The 14,886-nt window shown below is 42.1% G+C and overlaps 1 protein-coding gene across 1 annotated transcript in view; it reads right to left on the bottom strand.

The window, feature by feature from the left end:
• Positions 1-14,168, bottom strand: part of GREM2 (gremlin 2, DAN family BMP antagonist) — a 61,465-nt gene extending 47,297 nt beyond the window's left edge. Inside the window, exon 1 of the mRNA XM_054987178.1 lies at positions 13,906-14,168. The gene's annotated coding sequence lies outside the window, so the exon portion shown is untranslated. The remainder of the gene's footprint in view (positions 1-13,905) is intronic.
• Between the last annotated feature and the right edge of the window lie 718 nt (positions 14,169-14,886).

Here is a 14,886-nt window from a genome sequence, read left to right on the forward strand (position 1 = left end):
CTTCGAGGGTCGAGGCATCCGCCTTTGATTCTACCCACGCTCAATAGCACTGTAGTAGTATCCCTCCCACCAAGTCCCGAGGCGAGTCAGGATTTTGGGACTTTGGCTTCGAAATCTTGTCTGTCCCCTCGAGACTGATTAGGCCTGTAGGTCCTAGAACCAAAGGAACTTCACTTGAAGTTTTGTCTGCTACTGTTCCAGGAGGTTCGTCTGGGTTCCTGGCGAGGTCTGGCCAGATAGTGGTGGGAACAAAAAGGACTGAAGATTAAAAGGATGTCTGTCAGAACTTCTGAGTGTCCTGGGTAGGGCCTCCTTCTTTTCCCATGTTTCCACCAAGACCTTTTCCAGCTTTTCTCCTAACAGTCTGTCACCCTGGAAGGGATAAGCCATAAGGATGAACTTGGAGTGGAGGTTGGCTGGCCAAGCTCTCAGCCATAGGAGTCTCCTAGCAAGTGCTGCCGATGCTATGGCCCTAGAGGAGAAGGTTAGAGCATCTAGGGTAGCGTCCACTGCAATGGTATTGGCCTTCAGGATCTTGTTGGCCCCCTCCAAAAGGCGTCTATGGTTCCCTGGGACCATGTGGCCTTCAATTGCCTCTCAAAGTACTCTGGAGTTGGAAAAACTCTCTCTGGAGTGTGTGCCTTGGAGAAGAATTCCCTATACCCTTTGGCCCGGGAGACCTTGCCCGCCTTAGAGTCTTCCTCTTCTCCTTTTGCATTCTCCTGGAGATCCAGGGCAGCCAGGGCTTTGGTCAATAAATACTGATAGTCCTCCGCTTTGAAAAACCTGTGTGGTTGGTCAGGAATGGTGACCTCTTCTTCCTCCTCCTCCTCCTCAAAGAGGAACCCACTGCCTCTCTATCCTCACTTTTGGAGGATGCCCCCCCAACCCTGTTCGTGCCTCTGGGTCTGTCTGGGGTGAACTTTTGGGCTGCCTTGGTGGGCCATTGCCTCTCAGTTCAGCGTTGATTGTTGGGGGGAAGGGGGGGTGGATGTCTCGCTTGCAGCCCTGATTTCAGACTGGCAAAATCTAAGGATCTATTCCCTCATAGTCTGCCTTAGAAGGGAGAGAAGGTCACCTTGAAGGGGGGATCTGATATCATCAGGTACATTACCAGTCGTAGGAAGGTCAAGGCCTGAACTCTGCAGGATCCAATCTGAACTGGAAGGGTGTGCCGCACCTTCTCCTGGAAGGAGGGTAGTAAGTGTGTCATTCTGGGCCATGCAGGTTTTGGCATGGGCGCCACTGCCATTTCCCGCCTTTTTTGCTGCCTCTGCATCAGCGTGGTTCTCAGCCTCCGGGAAGAGGCATGCTGCAGATTCTGGCTCCTGTTGCTTCCGTCATCTTCTTTTGCTGAGAGTACATGGCTCTAGGGATGTAAAGTTGTCGGGATTCCATTCCAGCCAGGAAGGCAGTACGGTACCAGGGGGATCGGTGTCCTCTGGCACGAATGCAGCTGTGGTCGGGTTCTCCGCTTCACCCTCCATAAAGCTCCCGTTAGAGTCCACAGGCTCCATGGTCCCCTTGAGCTCAGCAAAAACAGAGATAAGGATTAGAGGGGGGAGCAGAGCAAGCGAGTGAAAAGAAGTAGAGAAGAAAAATGGATAGCAAAGGGAAAGAGGAGATGAGAGTGAAAAGAGAATAAAAGGTTGTTGAGCAAGGATGGCAGAGCAATCTGCCTCTGCAACTGCTCTCCCTGGAGGCAGGAAAGAACTGAGGAAGGAGGTGTTCCAAGAGCCAACAGGAAAGAGAAAGAAACTTAACTTCTTGCCTTCCTGACTGGGCAAAGGGAATCACCCAAGATGTTCTCTGCCTCAGAGAGAGAAGCTTCTTTTCCTCTTGGTTATTTCTATGACTTCATATATTTCAAGCAAGGCAACATATCAAGAGAGAAGAGTAAGGTAATATTGGGTAAGGGTACAAGTGAGCACAGCACATGGGAGAAGCAAGAGGAGGTGAGTTACACCCCTTTAAATTACATTAGGTAAGTGTATATAGGCCTCCATATACACTTCCCTATATAATAATTTTGAACAAAGATGCCAATTGTGAGGCAGTAGGAGAAGAATTCATAAATAATCTGGTAAGGAGGCATCCTATTCTTCTGCTAACGTAGACCTGGTCCACAAATGTTATGGAGTGTTGCCATTCATTTCTTTATGGTTTCTCTAAACAGTTTGTGGATTTTAGATTGAGGGACTGTGTGTTCCTCAAGCAATTCACTAGACTGGCATCTATACCTGAATGAACAATAACTGGAAAATGTAAGACAATTTATCCCAAGAAACATCCAAAGTCATAGAGAAAGTCTTGGGAGTGGGTATGATTGTTCCCTGATAAATCTGGCTATAAGATCACTGTGTCCATTCATTTTGCTAAGCCACACTATCAAACACTGACCGTAGATTGGTCACATGGAATTGTAGAAGAAAAAGCTCTCTCATTCTTTTCTTGCTTTTTTGAACTCTTGGATGTAAGTGGATCTTGACCATGTTCCAAGAGATTAACCTGGAAGATGTCCATCAAGAATGTCCTATATGTGCCCCATTACAACATTCATATTTCTTTAATCAAGTTATCTGTGTAGAGAGGTTTTAGCAAGCTAGGTAAATATATGTGAGGTCTAGGTTTTGCTAACAGACACATTTTTAAGTACACTGAATAAGCTGATAGGGAAAGGTGACCTAGACTGGGAAGCAAAGCTTTGTTGATTACTTAGGACTCAAAGTACTTTACTGAAGTTCTAAGAGGAAAGGGAATGAAAATATCCACTCACCAATAGAGCTTACATTATAATCAGAGCCAGCAGACAATTCACTGCACTCTGCAGCACTATTTATCCAAAACGTATACCTTTAGTTTATAAAAACATACTTTGAAAACCAATGTTTCTCTTCCTTTGGATGGAAAGTGACACAAGAATATTTAAAAAGATATTCACATTCATCTCACCAGTCAGATAAACCAACCAGATCATACTTCTATTTAATCCGTCCTTTCTTTAACAACATTAACATAACCTAAATCCCAAATCCTAAGGGTTCATCTGTACCAGAGAACTTCTCTCTAGAAAGAATTCTAGCAACAGTAAGTCTGGAAGGGGAGCAGCAATCTTTAGCAGTCAGAGGGCAGGACACACTGAGAGTACAAAAATGAGCCAACCATAACTAAATAGGGCAACCACCAACTTGGTTTTACCTTTCTTAATTTTACCATGGGAAACAAGAGAGTTCCAGCTCTTAAAAGATAGTTCATTAATAAAATTATCATTCCCACACTGGTCCTTAGTGTGACCTTAAAAAAAGCATGTGGCCTTCAAATGGTGTGTCCACAACAGTTGTTTCCTAGGACATTATTTGAAGACAGCTGTGGTATTTCTGCCATGTCAAGTAGCTAGTAATTCAGAAGGAAGAACCCCTTTCATTGTTAAGCATATCAGAATGAAATGTGAACATTTTGTGCAGCATCAGTCCTTTGGAGACTACGACCGCAAGCCTTTACGTGTTGCAAATTGCAACCAAGGCAAAGGAATCAATACCATGACACAACCATGGAAGGCTGAGGGAGAGAGTTAATTTCTATCCCCACCCCTTTGGCATCCTAGTGCCATATGTTTTTACTGATATGGGGGGGGGGGCAGGTTTGGCCACTACACCACAGGCTTAGCATGTAAACTGGGCCTTAGTAGTTCTTAAAATAATCCTGTACAGGAAAATGGCAGCTTGCTTAAGGCTACATAGTGAGTTTATGGTTGATAGTGAGTTTATATGCTTTGAATCAGAGCTATCCGCTCTTGCTGGTAACTTCTGTGAAGCTCTATAAAATTGAACTCAAAATACTGTCAGTTTTTAAAGTGCTGGTCATGTAGGTCCACAGTATAATATAGGAAAGTGGGAGCTGGGAGATGAAAAGATGCTTTCGAGGAAAAGAACTCCAACTCCCCTCCCCCTTTCTTTTAAAAGAAATCACCACTGTCTCTTATATAGCAATTGTCGTGGGCTGGGCCAGCCCAAGCAGAGTTGTCAAAGTCCAGTTAAAAGTCAGAACACGAGTCCCAAGCCAGAGGTGAGTCTAAAATCCAAAAGCTAAGTCAGGAGGTCCATAGGTCAGTTACCAGTAAGATCAGGTCTAGGTGCTGGCAGAGACAGGGCACAGTCCAAAGCTACAGGAGCAAGGCAAGGTTCAAGGGAGTGGCCGCAGCAGTAGCAAGAATACAACATGTTGCTTCCATGCCTGCCAGTTCCTCTAGGCTGGTTTTTATAACCAGGTGTGGTTTGCAGCCAGCTGCTTGGGATCTATCCTGATACTACTCATAATCGTTATCCACAAGCAGCTGGCGTTGGCCCAGGAGGCAAGCATTATGCCATCTCTCCTGCATCTCCACTCTCTGTCTTCGTCTGCAGCACTCTGTGGCTTTGGGTGAACCTGGAGGGGCTGGAAGCCCCTGGCTGGGCTTCACCTGTGGTGTTGGAGCCCCTGGCTGGGCTTCACCTGTGGTGCTGGGGCTGGAGGGTGCCAATGGCTCTGCTTCAGATGCTGGCTTTGGACTCTGATTAGCCAGCAGCTGTTCTTCCTGATCACCGGCTTCTGCTGAGTCAGGGCTGGCTACACGAGGCTCCTCTCCTCCTGAGGAGTCCTCACTTTCACTGAGCCCAGACTGGCCCATGACAGCAATTGTGAAAACAGATAACATTCTTTTTTTTTTCTACAGTAATTACCATTCCTTCTGTTGATTCTTCTTTTATTGGTTTCAGCTCCAGTTGATCAACTTAGAATTGCCAGCCTTGACTGGAGATTTCCTGGAATCACAAGTGATGTCCAGGCCATAGAAATCAGTTCCCTTAGAGAAAATGGCTGCTTTTGAGGGTGCCCTTTATGGCATTATACCTTGTTTAAGTCTCTCCTCTCCCCAAACTCTGCCCTCTTCAGGCTCTACCCCACAAATTTTCAGGAATTTCTCAATCTGGAGCTGGTGGTAACCCTAGATCAACTGGATCTACCAATTGATTAAATAGACAATGCTGAATCAAATTTCCTATAACAGCAGGTAGTTCCTTCTCCTTTTAGACACCCAACAAATGTGAGCAGCAGCATCCTGCCTTCTGCATTCATATCATAATTACAACCCTCTATCAGATCAGAAATAGACCCTCTTTGAAAAACCACTGGTTTTCTCATTCTAGCTTGGTATCGTCACTTAATAATAACTTCTCTTTTAGTCAAGTGTTTCAAATTCACCTCACAAGCCACATTGTTTAGTTTGCATAGAGCATTGCCACAACAGTCATGGTACACTGCTGTACAATACTCCAATCCATTTCATTAATTGCTGTATCTTTTGATGGCTTCCCTTACCCTGTTTCACAGCTACTCATGATTGGCTTGAAATTGGATCCATAGCCAGGTATTTTATGATAAGGAAGCTTAAAGGTATACTGGGGGGTGGGGGCAGATAACATAAGTCTACTCAAAACAACAAAATTGGAAATATAAACCTAATGTGACCAAATTATTTAATTAATTAATTAAAATTGAATTGGCATTTAGTGTGACTGGTGACTGACATTCTACCCCAAAAGGAGAGGCTATCCACCCAAACAACTTTTTCACTTCACAAATGTAAAAATCACCGCCTCAGTAAGTTGCAGTGATACTGTTTCATCCAGCTACATGGTAGATAAGTGAGAGGTCCTTAAATATTGGCATAAATTACTATTATGTAGAAGCTGAAATATGTTATTCAGAATTCCATCTCAAAAGCAGAGTCTGAAATGAGATCAGGCTTCAATTAACGGGGGGGGGGGGAGTGTGAAACTGGCATGACCAGAGATGAACATGGTACTACAGAATATCCTCGAACTATAACTTATTTATATATTGTTGAAGGCTTTCACGGCTGGAGAATGAACAAAATCTACAACAACCAACTATAACTTATTTACTTTGTTGGATACTGTATACTTTCCCTGAGAAGTTTATCTTAATTCAGATTTTACTCTTTAAAAGAGCATTTGTATAGGAGTGTAAGTGATATGCCACCTAAATGTAAAACTTTTGGGGCATCTTGCAGCTTTCCCTCCCCCATTCATTGTGAAACACCATAAGAGAAAAGGATAGAGGCTTAAATTAAAAAAAAAACCAAAGAAAATTAAACTTGGAAATTCTACCTGAAATCTCTCTCTCTCTCTCTCTCTCTCTCTCTCACACACACACACACACACACACACACACACACACACACAGAAGTATAGAAACATTAAAATGTAGTCGTAAATTAACCTTTCTTCATGTCCGTCCATCAATTCAGAAGCCCAGTACAATTGCATTCAGAACCGTTTTTCATTTTTTAACATACACATACTAATATCAGGAGAAAAACTAAAACATGTTTTCAATGGCATCAAGCCACAGACAGGAAGTTTGGAGTATTTTTAACAGGTCATAGCACCCCACATGCTCCTATAGCTACAAGTCTCCTTGGAAAGCAAACTTCTATCCATAGCATGCTACGTATTTAGTCTGAGAAGCAGCAGTATGACTCTTACTTTGTGTTTTTAAAAAGCACTTTCACGCATAGACACTGTCTATTGTATAACTAAACAATCAGCATTAAGCACAACTTCCCAGAATACTTCTGTTCAAGTAGCCAAGAGTGCCAATTTCAGAAATGATTCTAAAAAACATTGTTCTCCTTGCCTCTTCCAGATCAACTTTTACAATGGTTTCTTCTATCCCTGTTTCTTATTTAGTGAGAGCCGCTGCTTTCAACATTGGTTCTTTACACCTTCACCCTGGTCTTCAGCACAAGAAAGTAAAATTATATCTCTGGAAAGCAACATAATCCATATGATAGGGCATTCTGTCTTTTGGAAATCACATACAATGAGATGCTGCAAATTGCTTTGACATTGCCCAATCTTTGTAAAATCTGGTACAATTGTAAATGGGTGGGTAAATCTGTTTGTAGGATAAATAAATGAAGTTTTCCAATACTGCTGGGCAGGGTCCCCATAAGTACAATGTGTATTTATCAGTTTCCTACTGAGCGCAGCTTGACTTTCAAGTTTCCTTTAACCCTATTATAGTAAATATACTGCAGAATTCTAGCAAACAAGAACATTCCACTATTAATAATAGATTTCACTAATACAAACTGGTGGTGTGTCTAGGACAGATTTTGTTTTGCCTTGCAAAAACACAATATAATATTTTCCAATGAAAACTTCAAAGCTTAAAATGCCACAATATTATAAACCAAAGAAACAAATTTGTTTTCATAATGGGTGGATTTTTATTACTATTAATAAAAATCTCTGGCTTAGCCCCCAGATGAATTGACTTCACTGGGTCTACTTTGAGGTAACTGCTGCTGACTTCATAGTCTTGACCAGATGGTAATATCATCAGAGAAACTGTTGCTCTTTCTGTGCAGAAGTTACCAGTTAAAACGGGGATTTGCACAGCGCCCACAAGCTCAGTTTTCCTATTATGGGGATTCCCTTAAGAGGTCTGGGGAGTGAGGTATGACAGGTGCATGCCCAGCTTGGGGGCTGTCAGATCCGCCTCACTCCCAGGTGGCAGAGGATGATTCACACAGAGGTGTTCACCCACATGGCATCCCACTGACTGTCATCCCATGGTTCCCCCCCTCAGCAGTGGTCTGAGGGGGCATGGGGGTCATCGGCTGGCAGGCAGGTCAGCTGATGCTCGGATCAGTGCCCTGTGCAGCGCCAATGCTCTATGAGCTGTAATTTCAATAAAGTTGTGGCCTCTTTCAACTCCAACACTGTTGTCTGTTGTGTTTTGTTGCTGCGCCCCCTCCCCGCTCTCCTCCACCATTTAGCACTAGCCTGCAATTGACTTCACTGGGTCTACTTTGAGGTAACTGCTGCTGACTTCATAGTCTAAACTGGATGGTAATATCATCAGAGAAACTGTTGTCCTTTCTGTGCAGAAGTTACTACTAGTTTAAATGGGGATTTGCACAGGTGTTACACTCCCAGCTTTCCCTGATCAAATCTTTTCCCACTAAAAATAACTGAAATGGGAAGGAGGCATATTCGTATTGTTTTTACGAGCGAGTGACTGTCAGACACCCCATTCGCAGTCAGCATGCAGAGTCTGTGCTCTCACTCTGCAGCTCTCTTGTGCCACAAACCCTGCAGATTGATCATTGCTGCAATGCCACTCCTGGACTACACACGCTGTTGAGATCAAAACGGGGCTCATGGGATAATGAAGAAAGGTTGAGATGGGACTGTAAATCATTCTTCTTGCATGGTCACCAGTTTGTTGAAAAACTTAATAAAAGCATATTGTGGCTTTTCTTTTTTCACACACATACACACACAACAATGGGAGAGGAGTTGAAAAGCACATTAAGTGGCACGAGCGAAATATACCATCCTTCCTAGAGCACACCCTTCCATCCATTACTGTTCAGATGCTGCATCTTTCCACTACTGAAAGTCTAAGAGTGAGAAACAGAGTTGCCAACAGGTCTGGAGAAAAATATCCTGTCCCTTTAACAGAGACTTAATGTATGGACATTAGCAGCTGAAGCTTTTCATGGCATGGAAGTACTAAGCATCATCACAAAATAATATCACATTAAGCCTCTATTAAACCAACAGGGTATTTTTGAACACACTGAGACTTACTCTTAGGTGAACATTCATTGGACCAGGCTGCTGAGCTTGCACCCATTGAGGGTTTTAATCATTTAATTTGTACATTGTTTGCTATACTCTGTCCTTACTTATATTTCTACCTTCCAGATCTAAATAATAGGATGGCTTCTGCTCCTTTCAGAGTTGTACAGAGGACAGGAAATGTGGCTTTTGAATCAGAATGATGACAGGAGGACATGTTGCTCATGATGGATTTTTTTTTTCTATGAAATTCATAATCGTACAGGAGCTGCGGACGTGGTAATTATTAACTACACTGTATAGATGGCATTCAATAGTTCAAGATTTAGACGACAAGGTCTTCAAGTATTTCAGTGTCAAAGGCTACAACTCTGCTTGGGAGTATCATGCTTCCCTGAGTATCATGCATAGGACTGGGTTTAGAGACTGCAATCCTCTGCATGTTTACTTGGGAACCAATCCTATTTCAGTGGAACTTACTTCCAAGTAAACATGCACAGGATCAGGCCTTAAGATATGACAGCCTTCCAGAGACATGGGAGACAGCATTGTGGAGACAGTTTTGCTGCATCACCAACACAAGACCATGTTTTATGTACCCAATAACAGCTATGGCTAAGCCATGTTTATTGCACCTCACATTATATCCTGTAAAACCTGAAACAAGAGGTAGCAGCAGCAACAGACATGAACTAATTTGAGTGTGATTACGACAGCCATCACTCCCATGCCTGGAAAAATGTCAAAATGGTTTTTAACAGTGCTTTAAGTTTTTTTTTCTTTTAAAGTAAGGTGATTGTTATGTGGCTAAATTAGTGTAGTTTGCAAACTGGAGCCTAATTTACCAGTGCTTAAAATTCTTTATTGGTTTCCACTGTGCTACCAGGCACAATTCCGTGTACTTGCCCTAAAGCCTTGAAAGTCCTAAATGGCTTGGGACCTGATCTCTAAAAAGGGCCGTCTGTCTCATAGGAAGATTTCATCTTCTGAAGGTTGGCAGGCAACTATCACAGATAGGATTTTTCTGTAGTCTCCCCCACCCCTCCAGTTATAGAAGACTGTTTCCAAAGTCATTCACAACTTTGCTGTCACTTAGGTGCTATGTTCTCCTGGGCATTTGGGTTTATCATTGCTTGTTCTTTAAAAAAAGCCCACATTTTAATCTTTATTTGTTATTGTAAGATTTATGCTACATCTATCGTTTGTTTTTCTATGTAATTATCTAATTTTTGAAAGCTGCTTTGAAGATCTTAACAGAAGAAAGATGGGATATAAATTGGCTTGATAAATAAAATAAGATGTTCACACAAGCACTTATGCAGGCCTGTAGAAAATGCATCAAGACAACCTTCTGCTCACCACACATTTCTGTTTCCATAGGTGTGAGACAGACGCCAGTGGCCACTACCGCTTTACAAACTAACATTGAGACTCATTTGAATAAGCCCACACTCCCTGAGCCCATGGCTGAGCTGGGATTTGCGCTGGGTTGTCCCAGGTGCAGGCTTAAACTCACTTTGTGGGTCAGCAGACTCCAGGGAATAGAGCTGCAGATACAAGCAATGTTAGCTTTCATAGCATACAGGATCTATGTAGAGCCAAATGACAGGCAAAGTGCATGCCAGCATCCTGAATGACTGAACTCCACAGAATGAAGCAGACAGATTCACAGGATTTGTCTTGAGTTTCTTCCAGATCTGCTAACTAAAGCAAAGAGGAGCCACTGAGAATCTCCCTGGAGTATTTAACTATTTTTATTGCTGCTGTGTAGTTTTTGTAAGCTACAGTTTAGCTTGGTAGTTTGTTTTTTTCTTTGGATCACATCTTTAGTTACTGTCAGTTGCTATTTATCAGATATGCAGCTGATATTTCCAGTTTCCTGTTTTTAAAAAAAATACTTTGTATCTGATACAGGAGGGGTTAACTAACTAGACAGCATACATCTGTCCCATCACAGATTCCAAGTGACAAAGCAAGCAGAATAGCAACTACATAGAACTTTATAAAATGTAGCAGCAAGACAAGCCATGGTACCCGAGGGCTGGGCTATTCAGCACCCCAGCATCATAATCTGTGGGGTGAGAGTCATGAAAGTGCCTTGAGTATGTGCTGCTTCCTGCCCCATCACAAGGTAGCAGGAGCCCACATCTATGCTTGGCCCACACATGTGATTTGTCCCCATGGAAACAGGTATGTACAGATTTCACTAGAGGCCCAGTGGTGTTGGCCTTTTATGCTCTGAGAGAAAGGTGGATCAGAAATGACTCAGAGACATGTTCTTAAATATTCTCCATACATTTCATAAAAGGCCTATATGCAAACTACTCCTGCTCTAGCCATATATCAGATTAGAATATCATAGACAACTCATATTTTAATTGCATTCTTTGCCTTTTTCCTTATTTGTTTTGAGAATAATCATTCAAGATGCCATGCAGTTGTGAAGAGGTAAATTTCCCATCTCAGCAATCAAGATAGAATCGAGTTCAGGACAGAATCAAGAATCAAATCAACACTTTTCTGAGCATACTAGGAGCATTTATTCAAATGTATAGGGCTGGTGAGGTTTCCTGGAAGAAACCACTTCTGAAAAGGTCGTAAGAATTTTTAATAAAACCAAAGATACCTAAGTAAGAGTCACTGTCTTCTTATGCAAGTAGTCTAAATATACCTGTTCATCAGATTCTGTTAACTTAATTTGGGACAAGTTAAACTAAACAGAAAAATGTTCTCCTCTGTGAAGAAAAAGGGACAGAAGGTTGCTTCAGTTTTACTGAAATAATGAATAGATAATTACTGGAAAGCATCACATAGAAAGATTATGCAGGGAACATAGCACCCCATGGATGTATCCCTGAATAGCATACTAGTAAGACACATTTGAATACACGTTTGAAAAGATGCATAAGGGTCCAATCCTTCCCAATATTTCCATACGGAGGGACTCACAGGCCTCATTTTAGAATGTCATGTTGAGAGCAAAGAAAATTATAGAGGAAACATGCCAGTTTGATACTGACATCAATTCCCTTGTTTCAGGCTTGTTGTAACTCTTATCTCACACATTTAATTTTCAGTCAAAGTTGTTGCCACCTTTTAGATCAAATCCAGAGGAGTACTCATGTTCTATCATCATGAGCTTTGGGAAATCTAACTGCTTAAAACTGGTCTTAATTTATTGTTCTCTTAATTTTAACTTTACTTAAAGGCTATTAACAGTTGATTGGGACTGTTTATTTGAAAACCATTTGCTTTCCACTGAAAATCAACAGCATTTACTTCCAAAGGTGCATGTGTAGAATCAAAAGAATGCATATGTGTTTATGAATATGTGCTCACGCAATTGTAAATTTGTTAATTTAGAAGTAGTTCCCACTAAATCCAACTGGACTTGCTTCCAGGTCTGCAATCTCACACAGAAATTACTTTTCACCAAACATTGCTTAAGATCAGGTAAGTCATTTACATTTCAAATACTCAAGCTTCACTGGCCTGTAGATTAGAAAAATGCCAAAACCGATTTTTTTTCAGTGACGTGCTTTTTTTTTTTAACTTCCACTTTTTTAACTTTTTTAACTTCCACTTTGACAATGGACAGAAGAGGACAGGTTGAAAAATGTGTGAACATTAAACAAAATAAAGCTGGCTTGACTTGCATACCAATGACTTAGACAATATTTGTTTCTTAACCTTACTCAGTAGTTAAAAAGAAAATAAATCCAGCCAGGAAACACAGTGGCTGCATTGTACTTGTGTTGGTGGGAAGTCAGAGAACCTGAACTGATGTTAGATTTCCTAGTGAATGAGCATGCTGGAGTAGCACTTATGGGGTCCAATATGCAAAGTGCTAATTAAGGCACAGCAAGTGGGTCATGCACCTGTTGCTGTTTTATTCAAAAGGCATTGCTTGGATTCCTGCAGATCTACATCAAAAACCATTTTCTATAGTGATTTGAACTGGATGGAATTCAGGTTCAATTTACAGTATTCAAGAGGCTTTGAAAGTGAGTGCTTTTCACCATTTCAGTCCTCCCCCACCTCCCTTAAGAACTTTGCCCTCTTTTAAATAAAGAAAACTGTGGCTTGTTTGAGTTACAAATTTTGTCCTCAAAAATCTTGTACAGAAAGTTACATAACCACTTCCACAACACTGTACTAAAAATAAAAATGCCTTTGTCGTTTTTGGAAGATCTATGACATCAACTTTAAAAGACTTTACATGAATGGGTAAAGATTTGATCCAGTTTACAAAAAAAAAACCTGTGACAAATGCAATTCTATCACTATAATATACCTTTCCAAAATACAAAAACAAGACTTTCTGTTTTGAAATTATAGAGTTAAAAGTAGTGCCATATGTTTTTGAATCAGAAAAAAAATCTTCAACCCTACACATGTACAGAAAGAAAACTATGAGATAAGGGTGGGGCAGAACTATGCAGGGTGTTAATTCCCCATAGCTCTGATATTCTAGGTGAACCCTTATTTTTCAAAAGTAAACATAAGATGTAAAAAAGTGGTACTTACAATAATGGAGTTGCCTGCTTCCAATGGACTCTACACTTGAAAGCAGTTGTTGTTATATAAATGTATGTGACTTTATGAAACACAAAGACTTTATAGAAGCACAAAGTATACATTCAGTACAAGAAGAGGTGGAAAAGGCCTTCCAGGGTGCAGGCAGGGCAGAGGTATCTTTTAGCTGCAATCTAATGCACACTTGAAAAATCAGTGAGATTTACTCCAGAGAAGTAATCATACAGAGAATCCCGCAGCTGGCTCTACCAGCTGATTCCACCCAAGCAAACCAGTTTACATATTCAATTCACGATTCAGAAAGAGGTGAAGTCCCCGGAAGAAAGAGTTAACGTTAGGGGCGGTTTCTATTGAGATTTTAAGTCCGGTATTTAGGGGTATGTAACAGAGAGAGTATCTCTGTAACCCACCCTCAGCCTTCGGGATAGGACAGGATTAATAACTCCAATTTACTTATTATAGAGGCATATACTCCATCATTTCCAACTACTTTGGAATTTCAGCTGAGGGACAGAGTATAAATGAGTGAACGCTTTCTTCAACTGCCAACCTTTCACCAGAGGTGACAACAGCCCAGGAACATCTTTGCTCCCCCCCACCACCTTTTTTTTAAATGAAGAAGTAAGACAAACTCCTTTGCAAAGAAACCAAAAGACACACACACACACCGCCCCTTTCTGAAGTGCCTGTAGCAACCCCATAGGGTGGGCTGCATTACCTGTCAGTAGTCGAGGCCGCTCGCTTCTGCCTTGGGGTTTATATTCCAATGCTGTCACTTGAAACGGCGTGGTCTGTGAGGGCTCCTGCGGCCGTTCCCGCCGATGCCCATAAGAGCTCGGGTTCAGCCTTGCTCTCGCTTCACAAGGAATCTAGCCGGAGAGGAGGGGGCGAAGACCCACCGAAGGGGCGGCAGAGTTCTGACTCCTCTCGTCACCGCGTGGGGATGTTATCAGAGTCTGCGCTTTCTATTGGCTCTCCTCGCCAAACAAATCACCCTCGCCTCTTCCTCAAGACGCCCCCCCCACCCCACCCCGCGCGCGCTTTCCGCCCGGTCCTTGCTTCTCATCTGGGGCACGAACAGCGCGGCCACGCGGGATTCAAACGCTCGTCGGTATCCCTGGCCTCCCAAGCTGTGAATCTGCAGCGTTGCGCGGAGGTCTGATTTTCTCTCTGTTCAGTCAAGCTTTCACATTTGAACCCGAGCGCTTGTTTGGATAGGATGTATTTACAGTGGAGGCGGGGTGTGTGTGTGTTTAAATGATATAGCTTGAAGCTCTCATTTGTGTCTCCTCGGATCCTCAGGTTTATAAATTCTTCCAAAATGGTCGTTATTCTTTATTCCAAACAGTTTATATTTCTCTTCCACCCCCCTTAATTTACAAGAGCTATTTTATTAGAGTAGCAGAGACAAACCTTAGAGCAAACATAACATTTTGCATCCACAAGGCAGCTTTTGACATCATTCCTGTACACATGAAACCATTACACTGGAATACGCTGTCTCTTGTTTCAAAATTAATCTGTGAGCTGGACAGGATAAGAATTCATGATCAAGCTGATCCTTGCCAAGACGACTAGACATATATAGCCGTACCCTTTGTAGTCGCTATTTTCTTGTTTTCGGTCTGTTCTGTTCATCCTTAGTACCCCAGCACTCACGAAGGAGAGAAAGGTAGCCTTCATGTGAACAAAGACTGCA

Source organism: Eublepharis macularius, chromosome 1 (assembly GCF_028583425.1).
Source record: "Eublepharis macularius isolate TG4126 chromosome 1, MPM_Emac_v1.0, whole genome shotgun sequence".
NCBI classification, from domain to species: domain Eukaryota; kingdom Metazoa; phylum Chordata; class Lepidosauria; order Squamata; family Eublepharidae; genus Eublepharis; species Eublepharis macularius.